The sequence below is a fragment of the Rhinoderma darwinii genome, chromosome 5 (assembly GCF_050947455.1).
Source record: "Rhinoderma darwinii isolate aRhiDar2 chromosome 5, aRhiDar2.hap1, whole genome shotgun sequence".
Classification (NCBI taxonomy): Eukaryota; Metazoa; Chordata; class Amphibia; order Anura; family Rhinodermatidae; genus Rhinoderma; species Rhinoderma darwinii.
The window spans coordinates 252,778,133-252,802,109 of NC_134691.1; the positions used below are offsets into that span (position 1 = coordinate 252,778,133).

General features: G+C 41.1%; 1 protein-coding gene across 4 annotated transcripts in view; it reads right to left on the minus strand.

The window, feature by feature from the left end:
- GLI3 (GLI family zinc finger 3) overlaps positions 1 to 23,977 on the minus strand; it is a 220,718-nt gene that overhangs the window by 95,783 nt on the left and 100,958 nt on the right. The gene's annotated exons all lie outside the window — the stretch shown is intronic.

Sequence of the window (23,977 nt, forward strand, 5' to 3'; positions counted from 1 at the left end):
CCTGCCGGGCCGTGTAAGAGGACCCTAAAACTTTGAAATAAGATAAAACTAATTAGCACAACTTTTCAACACAGATTTTTCCTAGAAAGCATGCATGTTTATCTATCCATGTACTATGTTTCTGCTTTTAAAGCAGTTTTTTCTTTCCAGACCCCTCACTTAATGCTTTAGAGGGAGCAATACAAGCAAGTTCAATATTTAAAGTACCTCTGCTGAGGAACGTTGCTTTACATGTCTATGGTAATTAAATAGTTAATTATCGTATTCTCTTCTTTCCATCTTTCTCACACGACTTTCCTCTTGGCAGCTGCACCTCAAACTCCCTCTATTCTATCAGGATAAATTCCTTACTTCATATTCTTAATCCCCCATCTGACAGGACATTAAGCAGATCCCAGCCTCTGCATTCTTCATACATTTTTTTTTTAATTTCAGAGTAAAATACTTGTAAGCGTTGTACTTAAAAGGGAAATTTCACTATAACAATACTATAATATAAGAAAAGCAGAATTAAGATATCTGCTGTGAAGTAGCGTGTCAGAATACTCAAGAAAGTGCTTAGCCTTGGCTTAACATAAGAATGTTGTCCATCATTTATCTAGGGAAGCTTAATGGTCTATTTTCAGGGTGTACCTAAGCTCATTGACATGGTTTCCTCTCACCCATTGGTCAGGCCTCTTGGTGTTACATATGTCATTTACATCTGGTTTATGAGAGTCGCCATATAAACGGCTTCCTGGCAGTCTTTCTAAAGGTAAACTAGGGCCAGCAAGCTTTCCTCCACTTCACACAGCTCATGCACAGAGTTTATTTGAAGGAGTTCAATGTTTAAACTAGAGGCTCTCTAAATATGCTCTGCGACATATTTCAAACAAACAGCTTGGTATCATTAGAAAGGCAAACTGCAAGCAGCAGTACACAAGCGCTTCAGAGGCGGGAGGCAGGCAGGGAAGCCTTTGTCCTATGTAAACAGTCCCTAGTCTTTAGCTCCCCACACTGAACACGTTAAAGCTTCCTTCAAAGGTCTGTTTGCTTACACTTCACTTGGCCCCGACATGTGACATAATGATAATCCGATGAGGTTATCAGACCCGGTTTCCTCTTATAATTGACTTCTAACTCTGATTACTTTTTTTTGCTAAAGGACCATAAGGAACGCTTAATCATTCAGCAACTAGGAATAGCTTACATATGTAAAGCTGAAATTCATTCACTAACACTCTAGAGTGCTCATAACATTTCCAAAACGAATCTCCAAACCCGCTGCACTACTTTTTCTCTAAACAATCAGAAGTAATTTCCATGCTTTTATTGATCACCTTCCCCACATCTGGATATTTAATAGCATCTGACATGTTTCTAACACTTAGGGGGGATTTATTAAATCATTTGCTCCAGTATTTTGGCGTAGAAAAGTCGCAAGTTATGGTGCACGCCATATTAGCGCTATTTGCAACTTTTCCTCCTCTTGACACTTTTCAAAAGTGGGCAGCTTAATAGGCAACAGCTGTACGACAAATTTATTACATTGAAAATGGCGTAAAATTAGAATAGAAAAATACAATAGTACTTTATTGTCAAGTATGAAAAATTGTGTAAACAGAAATCCTCACATTGAAAAGTGCAAAACACTATAGGATTTGCACACACACAACAGATCATACAACCTGTAGCGTCCATGGCCGCGGGCCGTCGGTTTACTCACCTCCCGACGCCCGCTGCCATGGATCCGTGAGCGCTGGTCCCCATCTCCATCCTAGGAGACGCCAGCGCTCACTTCCACTCCGTTCTGCTGTGTCCCGTAGGGTGCGCACGCATGCTCGGGCCCGGCCTTAAAGGGCCAGTGCTCGCACAAAGGAAATTGTCATCATCATCAACTGCCATGTTTCCTGGTCTATAAAAAGGCCCCAGGCCTTCTGATCCTTGCCTGAGCGTTGTTAGTCTATCCCAGTCTGTCTTGCAAATGGTCCCTTAGTGTTTCCCCATTCCAGTTGTTTCCCGTGAGTCCATGCCTCTTTTAATACACGACAATAACTTGCTGGCCTTTGGAGCAGCTGATTGACATTGCATGCTGTTATTTAGTTTATGATCTACAAGTACACCAAGATCCTTCTCAACAAGTAACTCCCCCAGTGTAGCTCCTCCTAAGACATATGATGCATGCAGGATGTTGGTGCCCAGATGCATAACTTTACATTTATCTACATTAAACTTAATTTGCCAAGTGGACGCCCAAACACTTAGTTTGTTTAAATCCGCTTGCAATTCACGAACATATTCCATAGACTGAACATTACTACATAGCTTGGTATCATCTGCAAAAATAGAAATAGTGCTATTAATCCCATCCTCTATAACATGAATAAATAAGTTGAATAATAGTGGTCCCAGCACGGAACCCTGCGGTACACCACTTATAACCGGGGACCATTCAGAGTAGGAATCATTGACCACAACTCTCTGGATACGGTCCTTGAGCCAATTCTCAATCCAATTACAAACTATTCTTTCTAAACCTATAGTCCTTAATTTACCCATTAGACGTCTATGGGGGACAGTGTCAAATGCCATTGCAAAGTCCAAAAGCACTATATCCATAGCGGCCCCTCTGTCTAGACTTCTGCTCACCTCTTCATAAAAACAAATCAGATTGGTTTGACAACTTCTGTCCTTAGTAAAACCGTGCTGGCTGTCACTTATAATACTATTTTTTGTCACATAATACTGTATATAGTCCCTCAATAGCCCTTCAAACATTTTTGCCACGATGGATGTTAAGCTTGCTATTACCCAGAGCGCTTTTTGAAAATAGGCACCACATTTGCCCTGTGCCAGTCCCTTGGTACTATACCAGTCACTAGAGAATATCTATAAATATTATGAAGAAGGGGACAGAAATAACTGAACTAAGCTCTTTAAGAACTCTAGGGTGCAAACCATCTGGACCCGGGGCCTTGTGTACATATATTTTATTTAATTTAGCTTGGACCATATCTACATTCAGCTAATTCAGCATATTAACTGATATATTAACAGCACTGGCACCGGCTACATCAGCTGCTCTTACTTCTGTTGTATATACAGAGCTAAAGAACCCATTTAGTAACTCTGCCTTCTCTTGATCCCTTGTGACCAACTCCCCATTACCACTATCTAGGGGTCCTACATGTTCATACCTTGGCATTTTTGCATTTATATACTTGAAGATTTTTTGGGGAATTGTGTTACTATCCTTGGCCACCTGCCTTTCATTTTGTATTTTTGCTGATTTTATTACCTTTTTACAGATTTTATTAAACTCTTTATAATTTAAAAAGGCTACAGCTGTACCCTCAGGTCTATATTTTTCAAATGCCCTTTTTTTGTCATGTATTGCCCTTTTTACAGTAGGTGTAAGCCATTTGGGTTTAATTTTAGTTGTTTATACTTGTTACCTATAGGAATACATTTTTCACTATAATTACCCAAAGTAGATTTTAAAATCTCCCATTTATCATTTGTACCATTATTTGACATTAGTTTTTCCCAGTTCTCATAGCTAGACCACTGGAAAGGTCAAATTGGATTTATCTAGCTGGCTCCGAATCCTTATAATATTTTGTCCATCACTTCACTAGCTAAACATTGTCCTCTCCTGTGCTTTAGCCATTGTGTGTTGCACATAGTCTAGCATATTGTTTAACTCAAATTTTATCCAATCCGGTGTTACCAATTGACAACCACGCTCCATAGAGGGAAATTGACACTGGGGCATGACATTCAACATTTTCATTGATTTTATTGACTTAATTCCATTATTCAACTTTAGTCCATCAGACTTTACTCTGAATCTAAAATTGAAGACGAACAGCCTAAGCTTAGTAATACATCACTCATGATCCTTCTAGTTACCATATCCATCCATAGATAGATATGAGGCATACACATACATATAATAATAGCGTAAGATCTTCTACAGAGGGGAAACAAAGTCTCAAGACAAACAAAGGAGGTAATGGAGTTGTCAGGGTTGCTTGAGGTTCCCTACTATTCTAGTATTATCTTTATTAACCCCTTAACGCTCAGTGACGTACTATTCCGTCATGGAAACCGCCCCGTTCGCGCTCCATGACGGAATAGTACGTCACGGGAGTAACGGCCATTTCGGCCGTCCTCCCGACACATACAGGAGCTGTGACAGCTGCTGTCTCGTACAGCAGTTGCCGCAGCTCCTACAGCGGGGACTGATCGCTCTGTACCCGCTGATTAACCCCTTAAAAGCCGCGTTCAATAGTAAATGCGGCTTTATAGGGGTTTAGCTACCATCGCCGGCCTGCTACACGATAGCTGCCGGCGATGGTGACTATGGCAACCGGACACCTAACAATGGCGTCCGGCTATGCCATCGACGGAAGCCTAGTGGGTCCTGACAAAGTCTGGACTCCAACAAACACATAGCGATCCTTTGCCGTTTGGGCCCATGGGAGGGCTCAGAAGGAGTTTATCACCACAAATGGGGTATTGCCGCACTCAGGACAAATTGGGGAACAAAGTGGGGTATTTTATTTCTTGTGAACATAAGAAACTTTATCAAAAATGACATCTTATTGGAAAACATTTCATTTTTTAAATTTCACAGCCCAATTCAAATATGTGCTGTGAAAAAACTGTGTGGTCAAAATGGTATCAACAACCATACATGAATTCCTTGAGGGGTGTAGTTTCCAAAATGGGGTCACTTTTGTGGGATTCCTACTGTTTTGGCACCTCAACACCTCTTCAAACCTGGCATGCTGCCTAAAATATATTCTAATAAAAAAGAGGCCCCAAAATGCGCTAGGTGCTTCTTTGCTTCTGGGGCTTGTGTTTTAGTCCACGAGCCACTAGAGTCACATGTGGGACATTTCTAAAAACTGCAGAATCTGGACAATACATATTTCGTAGTGTTTCTCTGGTAAAACCTTCTGTGTTGAAGAAAAAAAAAATAATAAAATTTAAATTCAGCAAGAAAAATGAAATTTGCAAATTTCACCTCCACTTTGCTTTAATTCCTGTGAAATTCCTAAAGGGTTAAAAAAACTTTCTAAATGCTGTTTTGAATACTTTGAGGGGTCTAGTTTTTAAAAGGGGGTGTTTTATGGGGGTTTCTAATACATAGGCCCCTCAAAGTCACTTCAGAACTGAACAGGTACCTTAAAAAAAGTATTTTGACATTTTATTAAAAAGGAGAAATTGCTGTTTATGTTCTAAGTCTTGTAACATCCAAGAAAAATAAAAGAATGTTCAAAAAACGATGCCAATCGAAAGTAGACATATGGGAAATGTGAACTAGTAACTATTTTGGGGGGTATAACCATCTGTTTTACAAGCAGATGCATTTAAATTCTGAAAAATTCTATTTTTTCAAAATTTTCTCTAAATTTTGCAATTTTTCACAAATAAACACTGAATATATCGACCAAATTTTACCACTATCATGACGCCTAATGTCTCAAGAGAAAACAATCTCAGAATCGCTTGGATAGGTTTAAGCATTCCGACGTTGTTACCACATAAAGTGAAATATATCAGATTTGAAAAATGGGCTCTGAGCCTTAAGGCCAAAACAAGGCTGCGTCCTTAAGGGGTTAAAGACATCAACAAATTAATTTTATATTACCGTTTTACATATTTCTACACCAGACTGTCAATTCAATTCTATTTGTCATTGTAACCTTGTAACTTCTAAAAGGTAATGTGACTTTGTTAAGGTATAATACATACGTGTTAATGGTCAGAACTAGTATTGTAATATATAAACAGTACACAAGATAATAGTATAAGTATTGAGAATCTGTATGCCAGTGGATGTGAAGACATTGTAAGATCTTTCAATCACATATTAAATAAATAAAATGTAAATCCATTCTCCAACCAGTACAATCCTAAGGTATTCCTTGTGGTGTAACATTGCTGGTTATCTTTGCGGTTATAAATATCGAAAGAGAATGTGGGGGGTACGGTAAGCCACACATTTTAGAAAAACTCCCTAGCCTGAATTCTGGATATATATAACAGAAGCATGTGGTGTTTTCCCATATATCTGAGTTCTAAATGAAGTTGGAGGTGAGAACCCCTGCAATCTGCATTCCTAGGAAGATTTATCACATTTTTTAACTTTTAGCTCTTTGATATTTGCTTTGCTGCTTGTAGTACCATCCTTACTAATATGTGGTTTTCTTTTGCACATCCATATCTTGTGCACATAGATCAATCGTTAAATCTAGGCTTTCAATTTATTCTAAAAGATATATATCCCTTTCTCACAGTTTAAGGATTAGAGGGGCCTGTCGGGGCACTTACTAATGTTCGTGTGGGTCACATATGATAGAGGTATGTAAGATGCATATTTTAAGGTCAGGCGCAAGAATTACATCAAACAGATTTTCCTTTTAACATTATCAACTGAAATACTTTAGACATTGGTATGTGTGCCTAAAAACAAAAGTGGCGCAGCTATATTGATTTATAGTATCAAGTGTATTAAATGAATCGGAATATTCAAAGTTTCCAGTTAATATCAAATATCTCCCTCTATCGAATGTTTGAGGTTAGAACTACAGGAAGAGATGGAAAAAATGCAGTTTGGGTCCTGCCGAGCTTGTGCGCTCCTTCAGTATTCTATATTAAAGGGTTTGTATCAGATTAGAAATAATTTAGTAGAAAAGGGCTTAGCTGCAATACCAGACACAGTCCATAAACAAAGAGTGGCGCTGTTTCTGGGAAAAAACAGACATTTCTTTTACTTTCACACAGGCAAACATCTGAGGTAAATGTCTGTGAAAATGTTCTCTTCTCTTCAAACTGAAAATGTTGTTAAAGATGTAGAGGGAGACAAACTGATAAGATATTAAAAAAATTATTATAAATGCAGACTCACTAGCACTATGTTAAAGATCATCTGAAATGTAGATACATTGCAATACCTAATATTTTAAGAATTTAAATTCATGACATTGATAAGACTGACTTCTTTTTTTTTTAAGCAGAAATATTATTTCTTTGTATGACTGTGAGTTCTTGCGTGAGATCCCTTTTATCTCAGCTTCCATTATCAGTTGTAATGCAAAAATCTTCTGGACCCATTCCTCCAGCTGGCATTTTCATAGTAGCAGTGGGTATGGAAGCTTTAATGTATCAGTTTAAAGAGGAAAGCTTCCCTGACAAGTGCTTGGAATATGCATAGAGTATTCTGTCTCAGCAAGTTACAGAGACTCCGGCTGCAGTAAGTGCCTTTGATACATGCACGGATTGCTCCATACGTTCAACTGGAAGAATAAGGGTATGTTCACACGGCCTATTTACGGACGTAAATCGGGCGTTTTTGCCCCGAATTACGCCCGAAAATAGCGCCTCAATAGCGCTGACAAACATCTGCCCATTGAAAGCAATGGGCAGACGTTTGTCTGTTCACACGAGGCGTATATTTACGCGCCGCTGTCAAATGACGGCGCGTAAATAGACGCCCGCGTCAAAGAAGTGACCTGTCACTTCTTTGGCCGTAATTGGAGCCGCTATTCATTGACTCCAATGAATAGCAGCGCTAATTACGGCCGTAATTGACGCGGCGTTCAAGCGCCTGCACATGCCGGTACGGCTGAATTTACGGGGATGTTTTCAGGCTGAAACATCCCCGTAATTTCAGCCGTTACGGACCCCCGCCGTGTGAACATACCCTAATAGTTACAGAACGCAGGGTAACTGGAAACACAAATAAGGATGGGTCTTATTATGGCATAAGAGTTTGGACTTGTTTGAATTGCTCGGAGTCTGGTTCTGCTGCTAAATGGAAGAAATGATGTTACTGGCTTGAAGCTGCCAGGTTACATTAGCAGTTTATGATCTCACAGCTCATGCATGTTGATTTACAGTAGACTTTACATTTATACCATTGATGTTCAGCTAAAGAGGATGGCAGAGAACGTTTCATAAGTTCAAGCTCGTTTCTTTATCCAGGCTGTAAAACAAACATGAACATCACATAACCTTACTGAAATACACAGAAAGGCCGTTTCACTAACCTGAATAAACAGAATTATTTTTGGAGTGTGTTCCTATTTCTTCCTACAGTCCCAAAATACACTGGCTTCCGATAAGTTATTCGCGAACCTGGTCTTTACCGACTCCCTACTTTTTGTTTGAATAGTATTGCTATGCTGCATTGAGAAATAAAAATGCTTTCATCATGCAGCTTAATCCTCCCTTATCTGCACTGGATAATCCTATAATTTGGACGGCTGAATCCTAAAATAGGGTTGTCCAAACTGGGCATAATTTGACAACTTGGCCCCTCAGGCCAAAGCATTTCCAGCAATGCAGCGGAGTTAAGGAGTGATCGGTGGTAGAATTTGAATCAAGTTGTCAATGGATTCCTGAGTAGAGCAGAGAATACATACAGAAGTGACAAAGATAAAGAGGTCTGCCAGTCAATGTTTTGTATATACCCTCTACTCCACTGACAAGTAATATTACAATGAGCATTACAATGCTCTTATTATTGTTATTAGTGATAATTGCTCCTTTTCTCCCAAGTTAGTGTAGTTCACACAATAACAAATTCTGATGGCTTGATGTTGAACATTTTACTTTTAGAAACAAAGTAAACATTCACAGAACAAAACAGTATATATAGCAGACACTAAAAAAATTGTTTTGTACAGATATCAGAAATCGTCTATAGTATAGCTATAGATACAGTATAGATTGGACGATGAAAGACCTGACGTAGTTCCAGAAACTTTGCTGAGTAAAACAAAATCAATTATCAGCTTCAAAAGCGTGATATTTCAACAGGATATGCCATAAATGTCCATAGACTTTTTTGTTTTTTTCTGTTATATGTGTCGGCTGCCGGTCGCTTTAACTTGAAGAATAAAGTCAGAAGACCCCTGCTCACCCAATAGATGAGGGTGCCATAGGGTACGGATGTAGCCATCTATCTTGATTCCAATAACTTGCTGCTGCGTGATATCACACAACAAAGGCCATTGAAAAGTAATTGAAAAAGTCAAGATAAAGTATCTTGCCACTATTTAATCCATTAAAAGTCAAGATAAAGATGGCTACATCTGTAAGACCCCTATCTATAAATCATTTATAAGTTTTTGGGTAAGACAGAAAACATGATGGAATCTGCTTCCATGTTTTGGCAAAAAATACTGAGTTATAGGGGATGCAGAGGTAGCAATTGCACCCAGGCCCTGGTGCCTGAGGGGGCCCAATGGTCCTTCAGCAACATAGGAAGGCACAAGTATTATATGGTGGGGGCCCTGTTATAGGTTTTGCATGGATACCCATTGTCACGTTGGGTACGTGGACCCACTGGGCCGTACCGCCTTCACGGTATGGCAGCTGGCCAACAGGACACAGGTCAAAGTCTATAGTTCAATAGGTGTACCTGTGGTAACTCTCAGATAGTAGCTGGACAGGCTCAGACCAGACTTTGGCAGCATGCAGTCACCAGGCTTGGTGTAGCGGAGCAGGCGTAGACTCAGCGCAGCACGACTCCAATCCTATACAGTACTTGGACCAGGATAACACGGGATACAGGTTACAGGAAGCAGGAACGAGAACACTGGGAACTGGAAGACACTTAAGATACCATTTGCATAGGCGAACATAGGTAACGACAACAAAGCTCAGGCAAGGCAGAAAGGGGCAGAGCCCGTCTTATAGTCCAGGATCATGGGCTAATTAATTAACAGATTCAGGTGCAAGACCGGGCACAAGTGTGAGCGCACCCTACGGGACACAGCAGAGCTAAGAGGAGGTGAGGGCCGGCATCTCCTGAGGAGGAGATGCGGGCCAGTGCTCACAAGACCATGGCTGCGGCCGTCAGGGGGTGAGTAAACCTGACGGTCCGCGGCCATGGATGTTACAGTATCCCCCCTCTTACGCCCCCTCTTCTTAGGGCCAGAGCGGGAGAGAAACTTCATCAGGAGGGTAGGAGCATTGAGGTTCTCCTCCGGCTCCCAGGACCTCTGTTCAGGACCAAAACCCTTCCAATCCACCAAATAAAAAGTTCTTCCTCCTACTTTCTTGGCGTCCAAGATCTCCTTCACCTTGAAGGTATCTGAAGAACCGCTGGAAGCCACTGCAGGGCTAGGAATCTTGGTATATCGGTTCAGGACCACCGGCTTCAGGAGGGAGACATGGAAGGAGTTAGGGATCTTGAGGGTAGGAAGGAGGCAGGCAAAGCTTGTAGGAGACATGATTAATCTGCTGTAGGATCTCAAAGGGTCCGAGGAACCTGGGAGCAAACTTGTATGATGGCACTCTCAGTCGAATATTCCTGGAGTACAGCCAGACCTTGGTGCCTGGGAGAAATTGAGGAGGTTCTCTTCTCCTTGTGTCTGCCGTCCGTTTCATGCGGTCAACCGCCTGCAGGTTTGGAGTGAGCGACCTTGTTAGCTGCACACACCGAGCAGGAAGAAACAAAGTCCATGATGTCTTTGGGCAGCGTGGGCCACCAAAAATGACGGGCAATCAGGTCTCGGGTCTTACGGACACCCACATGACCTGCCAGTCTAGAGCAGTGTCCCCAGCGGAGGATTCTCCCTCTGTCAGACAGGCGCACAAAGGTCCTCCCCGGAGGAATGTCCCTAACTTGCAGGGGGTTGACAGAGACAATACAAGGCAAGGCATCGGCCCTCACAATCTTGTCGGCCGGGCGATAATGGAGCTCAAACTGGAACCTGGCAAAGAACAGCGACCACCTGGCCTGACGCGGGTTCAGCCGTTGGGCCGTCTGGAGATAGGTGAGATTCTTGTGGTCCGTGAAAATCAGGATGGGATGAACTGTGCCCCCTAGTAGATGTCTCCACTCCTCCAGGGCCAATTTGATAACCGGTAACTCCCGATCCCCAATCGAGTTGCGTTCTGCGGAAGAGAAGAGTCTAGAATAATAGCCACATACCTTTGCCTTGCCCATGGGGCCTCTTTGGAACAGAAGTGCACCAGCACTGACAGAGGAGGTGCCCACCTCCAAAGAAAACTGTCTAGATACATCAGGATGATGGAGGGTAGAGGCTGACGTGAAGGCACTCTTGAGGCTATTAAATGCAGATTACGCCTCTGGAGTCCACACCTTGGCGTTCATGCCCTTTTTGGTGAGGGTAGAGATGGGAGATGTCATTGAAGAGAAATCTGGGATGAATTGTCGGTAAAAATTGGTGAATCCCAGAAAACGCTGTATGGACCTTAAGCCTTGAGGGCGTGGCTATCCCAGTACGGCCTTCACTTTCTCCGGATCCATTTTAACACCCTGGTCCGAGATTATGTAGCCCAGGAAGGGTAGAGAGCTCCTCTCAAACATGCAGTTCTCCAACTTGGCATACAGGCGATTCTCCCTCAATCGCAGCAGAACTTGACGGACATGTCTCTGATGTGTCAACGGATCTGGAGAGAAAAATAAGATATCATCAAGATAGACCACAACACAAACATAGAGGAGATCCCAGAAGATGTCATTGACGAATTCTTGGAAGACTGCTGGGGTGTTACATAGGCCGAAGGGCATCACCAGATATTCATAGTGCCCGTCTCAGGTGTTGAATACCGTCTTTCACTCGTCACCTCGGCGAATCCGAAATAGGTTGTAAGCCACCACGCAGATCCAGTTTTGAATTTTTTTTTAGCTCCACGCATGCAGTCACAAAGTTCAGAAATCAATGGCAGCGGATATCTATTCTTGACTGTGATCTGATTGAGACCCCGGTAGTCGATACAGGGTCGCAGAGAACCGTCCTTTTTCTTGACGAAGAAGAACCCGGCTCCTGCCGGGGAGGAGGACTTCCGTATGAAACCTCTCTCCAGATTCTCCTTAATGTAGGCGGACATGGACTGAGTCTCTGGCAAGGAGAGAGGGTATACCCTACCACGGGGAAGAGAGGCATAAGGAATCAGCTCAATTGGACAGTCATACGTCCGGTTTGGAAGCAGTATCTCCGCCTTCTTCTTGCTGAAGACATCCGAAAACATGGCATAATGAGAAGCCAATCCCGTCAAGGGCTGAGGACGATGAGACTGGACCGGATGGATCTGACCCAGGCAGCGGTCGAGGCACTTGGAACCCCACTGGAGAACCTCTTCGGAATTCCAGTGCAGAACTGGGGCATGTAGTCGTTGCCAGGGCAGACACAGTAGTACCGGATTAACTGCCTTGGGAAGAACAAGAAATGAGAGGAGTTCGGTATGAAGAGCTCTTACCTGGAGCCTCAGCAGTTTGGTCACGGCTATAATCGGGTCTGGCAGAGGTAGTCCATTCACCGAGGCGACGATCAATGGCCTCTCCAGAGGGATCATAGGCAACTGGAGGAGATCCACTAGATCCTTGTGGATAAAACTGGCTGCCGACCCAGAGTCAAGGTAGGCAGTTCTTCTCGCCAGACATAATAGTCACGGGGATGGAGAGTTTCGAGGAAAAGTCTCTATCCAGCGCAGTGTCGCCTAGGGTTGTCTCCCCAACCAATCCTAGGCGTTGGGGATTTTTGGCTTATGAGGGCACAGATGCACAACATGGCCTCCGAGGCCACAATAAAGACAAAGTCCCGAAGTGCGTCTGCGTTGTTTCTCCTGGATAATTTAAGCCGGTTTACTTGCATTGGCTCTTCAGGTAAGCCATCTGGTGAGGGTGACGGAAGCTGCTGGAAAATGGGTGGCCAGCCTCGGGAGTCTTCTCTCCCGACGAATCTCCTGGGATCGTTCCCGGAGCCTCATATCAACCCGGGTGGCAAGCAAAATGAGGGCGTCCAGGGTGGATGGCAGATCATGAGCAGCCAATTCTTTCTTGATCTCGGACGACACTCCCTGCCAGAATGTAGCCACTAGAGACTCATCGTTCCAGGACAGCTCTCCTGCCAGGATGCGGAATTGAATGGCGTACTTGCCCACGTAGGTGTCCCCCTGGCGCAGGTTCAACAAGGAGGCCTCTGCCGATGACACCCATCCAGGCTCTTCAAACATGGTACAAAATGTCCAGAGGAGTCCCTGAAAGTAACGTGTCTCTGGTCCCTGTCGTTCCCAGATCGGATTCGCCCACGCTAGGGCCCTGCCAGTGAGGAGAAAAACAATAAAGGCAATCTTGCCGCCATCAGACGGAAACGCTCTGGCATGTAGAGAGAAGTGGATCTGGCACTGATTGAGAAACCCTCTGCGTCTACTTGCTTCTCTGTTATAATGAGGTGGTAGTGGTAGCGAGAAAAGGGGATCAACACTGGTGCTGACAGGAGGTGTTGCAGGAGGTCTAGCCGCTGTGCAATGGAATTCACTGCCAGGAGTAGGTCTTGTCATGAGCGCAGATCTCGTAGGTCTGCCTGCATCGCTTGAGACAACAACATAGTCCTAGGCGGACCAGCGGGGTCCATGGACTGAGCTTACTGTCACGTTGGGTATGTGGATCCACTGGGCAGCAGACAGGCACCAGGCTTGGTGTAGAGGAGCAGGCGTACACTTAGCGCAGCACCACTCCAATACTATATGGTACTTGGACCAGGATAACACGGGATACAGGTTACAGGAAACAGGAACGGGAACACTGGGAACAGGAAGACACTTAAGGGACCATTTGCATAGACGAACATAGGTAACGACAACAAAGCTCAGGCAAGGCAGAAAGGGGCAGAGCCCTTCTTATAGTCCAGGATCATGGGCTAAGTAATTAACAGATTCAGGTGCGCTCGCTGGCCCTTTAAGACCAAGCACGAGCGTGCGCGCGCACCCTGCGGGACACAGTAGAGTGAAGCGGAAGTGAGAGCTGGCGTCTCCTGAGGAGGAGATGCAGGCCAGCGCTCACAGGACCATGGCTGCGGCCGTCAGGGGATGAGCAAACCTGACGCTCCGCAGCCATGGATGTTACACCCATGAGACTCTGTACCCCAGGTTCATAGCTGATCACATTGCTGCATGTAGCCTATGTATTTTTTTTATGGCTTTACTTTTGTAAAACATAATGCTTGAATATAATTTTTTTTCCACATTCATTTTCTAATCCAGTCTACAAAGTGATGGGTACCTTACCCCCATCTCGTCAAGCAATGCATCAGCTCATCAGTACATGAAACACTCTGACTGTTTGAAGTGTCCTTTCTGATAAATCAAGCTACTAAATATGTCCAAGTTTATTTCATCCAATACAACTAACATCTAAGAAGTAAGTATTAGAAAACCCATCAAAAGTTCTAAAATCAATATCTTTTTTAAAAAGATTTTTTTTCATGCATTTGTTGCAGCTAGAGTATTTTTTCATATACTTTGTGTTTGGATGAAGAAAAACTGTGAGAGGAAGTTGATTTTTAACACCGTCCCATGGCAATTAGTCCAGGGAACACTTATCAAGGCAATTTCAAATCAAAATAGTTTGTAGCCGCTAATTACACAGCCAGGGCCGTGCGCTGACGGCATTTATAGTCCTGCTGCTGTGATTAAAAATATCAGCTATTACATCTGCATCTGTATAAAGTGGGCTCTTTACAAATTGTTATGGAGCAATTTGCACACAGTTAGTCCTTTGTTTAATCGAGAGATCTGCCCAAACCCTTGATTGTGCGCTTATTTCCCTACGGCTGGGAATGAAGGTTATTTCATTATGACTTCTGGGACCAGCAATCTATCTAATATGTGCCTGAATTATTGCAGACAGTCAAACATAAGAACAAAGATTCAGCTCCAGAGTGCAGATGCTAGCTCCCAGCTGGGATAGGTTTACTCAAAGATTTATGACTGTTACCCCTTCAAAATGCATCATGTAACTCAATATATTTACATTCTTATGTCAAGCGCAATAAAATCTTTTATTCGAATACGTCAGCAGGATACATCGTATCTCAGTCTTCTGAGACATATGCCGTTCAACAAAAATATTAATACTATGGACAGGTGAAGTGAATAACATTCGTTTTCTACTCACAGTGACACCTGTCATAGGGTAGGATATATTAGGCAGAACTGTCAGTTCTTGAAACTGATGTGTTGGATGCAGTAAAAATAGGCAAATATAAAGATCTGAGCGACTTTGACAAGGGACAAATTGTAATGTCTAGACTACTGGGTCAGAGCTTCTCCAAAACAGCAGGTCTTGTGGTGGTTAGTTTATGTTCATGTTCACCTCTGAACATAATTTTATCAATATATTGATTATATAGTAATCCAAAAAGTTGAGTAACACCAAGGTGCAGAGTTACACCATGTTTAATATACATTAAAGTTGGATAGTTATGGGCATGTTATATTTGCACTGGGCAAATCTGCCATGAATTTTAAAGATAATCTGTGGTGAAAAGTCACATTTTTTCTGCAGATTGGCATGCAGATCTGATTGCGAATTTGCCCCACTAAAGTACGGTGGAGCCAATCCGCCATTTTGTAGCGTGGAATCTGCACCCATAATAAGCATGCTGTTGAGCTTATTACACTCTGATACTTTATTCTACAGCTTGTAAATTGGGAATAAAATAGCCCATTCACACGCATTGCCGGCTATGTTGACGAGGCGTAATTTGTAGGCTGAAAAAAATGATGCATAATACACGTCAAAAACATGCAGATTTTTTAAAGCTGTTTTTTCAAGAAAATGGGTATTTTTAGACGAGTTGTTTGGAATACTGTACAAGATTACATTTTTTTTTATTTATTTTTTTACAGAATACGTACTTTAGTTACATAAGTGTAAAAAAAATGTGCCATTTGAACTAACGCATATTTCCCAATTGATATTAATGGGAAGCTTTAGACAGGTATTTAACGCTTATTTTGGCACATAAAATGCGCCAAAATACACATAAAAAAATGCTGGGTGAACAGAGCCTTAGATGTCACACGTGTCCCAACAGCTTAGCTGTACAACTATAATTCACACCTACATCATACAACTACAGAGTGCATGGTGTCAAGATGATATTTCCTGAAATCACCAGAATAAACATTATACAGACACTGAACATGCAGGGGATACTGCGAGATGTAAGCTCAGCAGCTGGTAGAATTGTGTTTGGGCTGGATAAGAATGAGTTGCATGTAATATTAAGGGTATGTTCACACGGCCTATTTACGGACGTAATTCGGGCGTTTTTGCCCCGAATTACGTCTGAAAATAGCGCCTCAATAGCGTTGACAAACATCTGCCCATTGAAAGCAATGGGCAGACGTTTGTCTGTTCACACGAGGCGTAATTTACGCGCCGCTGTCAAATGACGGCGCGTAAATAGACGCCCGCGTCAAAGAAGTGACCTGTCACTTCTTTGGTCGTAATTGGAGCCGTTATTCATTGACTCCAATGAATAAGAAAACCGAATAATACCCCAAAATATACTTGTGGTCCTAGTGACTAGATAACAAGCCCAGAAAAAGAAACAAGTCACGACCAAATAATTGAAAAAATATATAAACAGACTTTATTGAAGTTAATTTAGACACAGAGACAACATACAAACAATTAAATATATTAAAATACCAGGAACCCTCGAACAGGGATGGAATCAGAACAAAAAAGCAGAGCGACCCCCAGATAGTAAAATATGGTCACAATCAACTCCCAAGTGTAGCTAAAGTGCACATATATAAACTATTTAAGCAAGTGCTAGGCATAATACATTTGCACAGATGGACACGTATGCATAGTGTGAATAGTCAGCAATCTAGAATGCAGTCCTAAGTACATATAGCACACTGAGCAATGTACCTACACCTACATGATATGAGATAAGTGGGAGTTCCGGACCAGGACGGGGGACCTCTGCTTGACCCAACGCGCGTTTCGCTCGTGCTTCAATAATTAACTTCAATAAAGACTGTTTATATATTTTTTCAATTATTTGGTCGTGACTGTTTCTTTTTCTGGGTTTGACTCCAATGAATAGCAGCGCCAATTACGTCCATAATTGACGCGGCGTTCAAGCGCCTGCACATGCCGTTACGGCTGAAATTACGGGGATGTTTTCAGGCTGAAACATTCCCGTAATTTCAGCCGTTACGGACGCCCTCGTGTGAACATACCCTAAAGAGTACAATGACATTCATTCTACAAAAATAAATGAAATATGACATAGGGAAAAAAATTAACCCCACAGAAAGCATTACTTGGTGCCATATATAAAGTCAGCAGCATACCTACCAGAAAATGTTATAATCTGGTGCCTCATAGGAAGTGATAACACTAGAAAAAGTACTTATCAGTAAACCATGTATAATCATTACACAAAACAGTTTTTCATAAGTCACGGATCAGAAAGGATGATGCCTTATTTTTTAATGATAAAAATGGACAGGCAAATGTATGTACCAATGTTTGCATAAGGAAAAAAAAAAGTGAACTGTGAAAATATTTATGTAACTGGACTATAGCCGTGGTTATAGACAGTAACACCTCTGCTTAAAATGTTGAAAAATGTTAAATACATGACTTTTTTCGCAGCTCTTCCCTGAAAACAGGCATTTTTTTTTTCGGAAAAATAGATATGTGGATCTTTGAAGTGGACGTTTCTGTGTTTTGTTTGATGTGTTGAATGTGTAGCTGTCAGACATATTTGCAATAGACTTTTCAGCAGGGAATTTTGAAATACTCAAACAAAACCTTTTCGATGTATAAGAATTTCTCAAAACGAAAACTTAAATCAGAAAAATTTAAGGAGATGTTACTATGCAAAGCGAAATAATTACATAAAACGAGAAGGATATGATTGGCTCATTCTGAAAACCATGGATTGATGATGATGTATATGAACAGTCTGAATAGCTATACAGACCCTCACAGTGCCAGCTGTCTGTCTAGAGTCCCTTAGTTAACACAACCCCTCCTCTTATCTCTGACCCTCTCCTTCATAATCTTCTAATTCTAACTAAAATCACACCCATTAACCTTTAAACCCTGGAGATTTACCGTTAACCCTCATTATTATAGGTGTGGCCTGAGGCACCAGATGAGGGGCCTTAAAGCAAATCAGTCTAGTCAATTTGAAAAGATTTCAACAGTACAACTGTCCTTTGTGGTAAAAGTTTTTCAGACTGTTAAAAAATTTACTTTATCAGTGAGTAAAAAAAAAGTTCTATTTGGTAGGAGAGGTTTGAATTTACTATGACAAATAACTTTAAAAAAAATCTGCTGTAGGGAATAGACGCTGAATTTGGCCAAAGTTTGCAGGTTTGGTTAACTTTTCTTTAGGGCGGATTTACACGAGCGTGTGCGTTTTGCGCACGCAAAAAACGCGGCGTTTTGCGTGCGAAAAAGGCACTTAACAGCTCCGCGTGTCATCACATAGGATGTGCGGCCGCGTGATTTTCGCGCGGCCGCGTGATTTTACACTCCATTTGGATGTTTGTAAACAGAAAAGCATGTGGTGCTTTTCTGTTTCCAAACATAATTTTGACTGCTGTTGAGCGAATCACGTGCATCCCACGAAAGTGCTTCCGTGTGGTGTGCGTGATTTTTACGCACCCATTGACTTCAATGGGTGTGTGATGCACGAACAACGCAGAAATATAGGACATGTCGTAAGTTTTACGCAACGGACTCACGTTGCACAAATATCACGGACTGTCTGCACGGCCCCATAGACTAACATAGTTTAAATCTCATCTACTTTGCTGCTACTGTACTACGCTGTGGACTTTCAACAATGTAATCTGTTGCGTATGTACGATATTACCTATTAGGCCATACATCTGGCACAAACTAATAAGCATATAGACATGGACGGCCCTCCCTCTGTCAAAATATCTCAATGCCGCGGTCCTATTGACTGCAGCATTTAAAGTGTTAAACGGCTTGGGATTGGAGGTTTTTCCAATCATCCAATCACAGTCGTTGCAGCGGGAGCTCAACTATCGATCACAGCCAGGCTCGGGTGGTTATCGTGTGGGCACAGCTTCTGTGCCTGCACAATCACCATTACATATATGTACGTCAGGATGTGAGATGGGGACCCTTCCCAGATAATGCGGAAAGAGGTTAAGGGCTTTTTCACAAAGTGTACCTTTGTTGCAGTCTTTCAATGCTTTTTTTTTTTGTTAGCCAAATCTAGGAGTGAATCATGCACTGAGAAATCATATAAAGGAAAGACTTAATTCTTTAATGGTTACAGTTTTGTAAAAAAAAAATCCCACTGTGTTGATAAGGTCTTAAGAGCAAACATGGTAATATAACGACCATACATTATTTGTATTCTAATAATACTATGTGTAATGCATCTCTAGATATCAAAGCATATATCTTGTTATGTTTATTCATGTCAGATGATTTATCTATCATCTAATAAGTAAGACAATAAGAATAATATAGCACATTGTGTATTTTTTCAAAAGTTTTGAACCTCATCATAAATGATTTAGTTACTAGAGCTATAAAAATAAAGTCATAATGCTTTAGAATAAAAAGTGTAGTGAGCTAGATAAATTCACATATCTGTGTCACATAAAGATTTCCCTAAAAGGGATTGTCTGGTTTAGAAAACCCATATTCAAATACCATATTAGGGAATTCTTAATGGAAATTATCCCATGATGTCTCATTTCACCTGTGGGGGAGCTGCAGAGGATTTTTCACTTGCTGTGGGTTCCAACACATACAACTAATTGCAAAGAGGCCCAGGAATGCAGGGAATAAGCCGAAGGGAGCTTGGTCCCTTTGTGATTGTGATCAGCGGGGGTGCCAAGGGTTGAACCCTAACCGATCATAATATTATGGAATATCCTAATATGTCATAACATTATGAGATGTGAATACCCATTTAACATAATTCGCTTCACCATAAGCATTACCATGAAATAAAGAAGTAAACGTAGTGTATGTAAAAAACAGACATTCTGCATTTAAAACCCATTCGTAAATAAACCCACCATTTCTATATTCTTCAGGACTCAATTTGCATCCTACACAGTGAGACTGGTTAAGACACAAATAGTCTTTTTTTTTCCCCTTTGCTACAGAGAGAGTCACACAAAAAAAATGGTGTAAAAATCTAAATTTGTCCAAAAGAGATTTGTATAGGTGGTGCCAAGGTCTCTGGCAAGGTAAAGCCTCTGTGTAAACCTCAAACAAGAATTAATCCTCAAGGACCGTTACAATCAAACCTTTAAAAGTAGAAAAGCAGAAGCCCATCACTGAGGGAGTCTACAACCTGCTCCCAGTAGTCTTGCCTGGCATACTATACATCAAAGCAAACTGGGACCTGATAGCAGGATTCTGCACGAATCCCTTATCTCAGAGCAAGCGGATGCTTCTCCTCTGATTGTCTTGAACTGCCACCTGTCCCGGCATCTTTGAAGGCAATGCTAAGCCTGTGATGGATCTGACCTCCTTGAGCTGGGATCCTTTTATGTCTTTCTTCATTTTCGGCTCAGTTACATTTTGTACCCTTGCAATGCACAGTACATGAAACAAAGAATGTTCTCCCTCTTGACTCATATTGTCCCCAGCTATTTAGAAAGAAAAATAAAAACAATGCTAAGGATTAGATTATACTCCACCCCACAATATGGGGGCTGTCCTCTCGAGACAAGCTTCTTATTTTCAAGTTAGAACTGGATGTCTGCTGTGAGAAGAGTCCTATTAACTGAAAGCCAGAATATGAAAGCTGCATATCAGAGATAGCTTAACTCTATAAAGCCTAATAATAAACATGTATAAAGCAAGACAGTGGTAAAGAATGAAAATTAGTTGGTGCGGCTCAATATCCACACAGTTGGTACATATTATAACCTACTTGGCAATAAAAACACATGACAACCTTCACGTCAATGTATCGGTGTACACAGTTCAGGGACAGAATAAGACTTTATTCTGTAGAGCTAAAAGTCTATTCATCTAATATAAAAGGTTATGACTAGACAAAAAGCCATCAAAATAGATCTCATTGTTCCATGGGATGCAACATAAATATATACTGTATTGGGCATGGGATAATTAATATATCTTATAGCCTGGTTTAGAAAACCCAATTTCAAATACCCTTTTATGGAATTCTGAGTTATTAGAGGAGGTACCTCATTCAGAACTATTATCTATTAGACAGAGCAGAGAACGGCTACAAAGAGTCTCTCGATCACCTGGCACATGTATGCATTACTTTGAAAGCTATTGATTTCAATGAACACCATGTAATGCTTCATTTCCCCTGAGATGGCGCTGCAGGGGAACTCAACACTTGTTAACAAGTTTCCCCCTAGATTAAAGCTGATCACTTGTGTTCCTAGTAGCAGAAACCATTTTATCAATTTGTTTTCAAAGGACTATTCTAATAAAAAGGCATTGTTCAAAAAGGATGACCCCTTTAAGAATGCAGAAAACTTCCCCATTCTATGTTACAAAGTGGACAAAGAATGTGAATAACTAAACTTATTGCTTTTAAGCATTGCTGGTATATAGCTTTTATGACGAGTATTTTGGCGCGGTTTCAGAGTCAAAAAACTCGTTAAAAAAAACTCAGTGTGAACATAGCCTTAAGGGGGACTCTTAGTGAGAGACTGTTGACAGGTTTATTGAAGTCATCCAAGGAGTTTGTTAAACGTTTGTTTCGCTTTTACACACAAATTTCCTATTATGTTTCCATTTTTCAGAAGTTGATTAGGGGACACGTTGGAGCTTCTAGAGCCCCCATTCAGTTATTTGTAGCAGGAGAACCACAATATTTATCTTCACAAGAAAAATAAAGCTTGACACAGTGCCTATTATAATCAATGGGAGTCCATTCCATTCATTCTCTATGATGTGCAATCCTGCAGTTCTTAATACAGGACAAAGGGGATAGGGGCAAGAAGGATATCCCATTTTTTTTAGCTTACCATTTGCTTGCTTTACTTTGAAAATATGTTGTCAAGCCCAAACAACTTGAATACCTTTCGTAAAACTTTTATAGTTTCAAACAGTATAAAAGACATTCCGTTAGTCCAAGTTTCCCAACATTTGTTTTTTTTTCTTTGGCCAAAAAAGGGACAGCATCAGCACGAGCAAGCTTGTGCAGATACCATAGCCCACTGGGATGGGGAGGCCTATGGGAATATGGGTAAACATCTTCTATGCTTGTCAAACCCTCTGGAAGTAGACAGAGGAACCATTTTGAATTTACATTTCTTTCATAATTCCATGCTAGATCAATATTAATATTATATAATAGGTTAGCATTGAAAACATTGTTTGTTTAGTCACAACTGATTTAGGGATATAATGGGTTTATATGCACAAATGTAGACTTGTATAATAGCATAAAAGTTTCTGCAATATTCCTGTGTGATGGTGAAGTGCCGCTTATATAAAACCCATTCTCCGTGTTAGAATGTATCCTCTTGATCATAAAATGTTAATTAATCAACAGCGCTGTGTGTAGCGTGCACTTTGGGAAATAAAGTAGAGAAAGAAGGATAACCCCCACTTTGAATAATAACTCAAAGAAAGATCTTTTACAGTCTCTTGTGGACTTGCTATTTTGTTCCTTAGAAGCAATAAGTTGCCGTTTTCTTAGCCGACTATGGATAACAATGCTTTACTACTATGCTAATAATTCATGAACATAATGTGCCTGCAGCCGCCTTTGGGGCTGTATGGCCTGCTTGAAACCTGAGTGACATTTCAAAAAAGAGAAAAAGGAAAAAAAGAGAAAGCAAGATAATAAATATTAACATTACTCTGACTTTTCAATTAAATCTTACATATGTTTTGACACAGATAAGAGCAGATTTTACACAACCTTCATTCTCAGCTTTGTGGTTCAACCACTAGAGAAATGTCCTTTTTAACCTTTTTCAAAGCACAAATCTCAATGTGTGTTTTCAGACTTTGCTTTTTCTTTCAGGCATTCTAACTTTCTTTAATCATGTGGAAGTGTGGCGATAATGTAGATTGTAAGCTGCATGCGGTAGGCATTTTGTTACCTTACATAACAGCAGGTGCCACTTTCCTAATATCTATGATGAACAGAATCACATTTTTCTTAACCTCTTCTGCTCTTAAAGTGCACTTGTCATTAAATAGGGATATCAACATGATGCCTAGCAAACACTAAGGGGGTCCTCTGTACAACCCACCGAAGCAAAAGGGTTGTTGAAAGCTGCCTCTGCCATTTATCTGAATGAATGCCTGGGTGGTGCAAAATGAGGCCCTCTCCGTTAGCAGCTCTGCTCTAACTGCCATCCCTGTAAGTACTTTAGGGGCATAATAGAGAAGCCACCCTATACCTGTCTCATGAAATAAATACGAAAATCATTGTTTTCCTAGCCATAAAACTTGTCTTTTTTGAACCAGGTTACCATGAACTTGCATCCATACACACAAAATGCCATACAACCCCAAGCCATAATTTCCAAAAGCCAACCCAACTACTCTAAAGATAATTTCCTTATAAAACAGAAGAAAAGTAAAACACCTGTTAGGGCCATATGAACATCATAGAGGGGGCTCCCAATCTATTACACTAATATAGAATGCACTATATTCCTCAATATGTTGAACGCCCTGGTAAGCAATATGTCACAGGCTTAAAACACTTTTGTAATCAGAAGGGGGGCAGAAAAACATGATAGATGTCACTAGAAGTGTGACCCTAAAGCCTCACTCTTGTGACAAAGGCACACATGTAGGAAAAAATTGACGCAAGGGCTTCAAAAGTGTATAACTTATTACCCAGTGATGTATTACTGGATACATAACCTATACTAAAAAGAAACAAAACCTAGCTATTATAAAAGTTCTAATTACAGGACTAATAATAATAATAATAATAATAATAATAAAAATAAAAAAAGGTAGTCATGTTTACCTTTAATAAAAGAAAGACCATATATTATAACTCGCACTCTCTTTCAGTACCCTCACATAGCCTTCGAAAGAAGCAATATAAATACTCTGTATAATAGTATATACAGAGTTATGCTCCGATTTTTTTTTTACTCATTCTCTGGCTGTTCATATTTGCCTAACACTTACAGCTCGACATCACCTATTCCCCAACACCACATTCTGTCTCGTAAAGGAAAG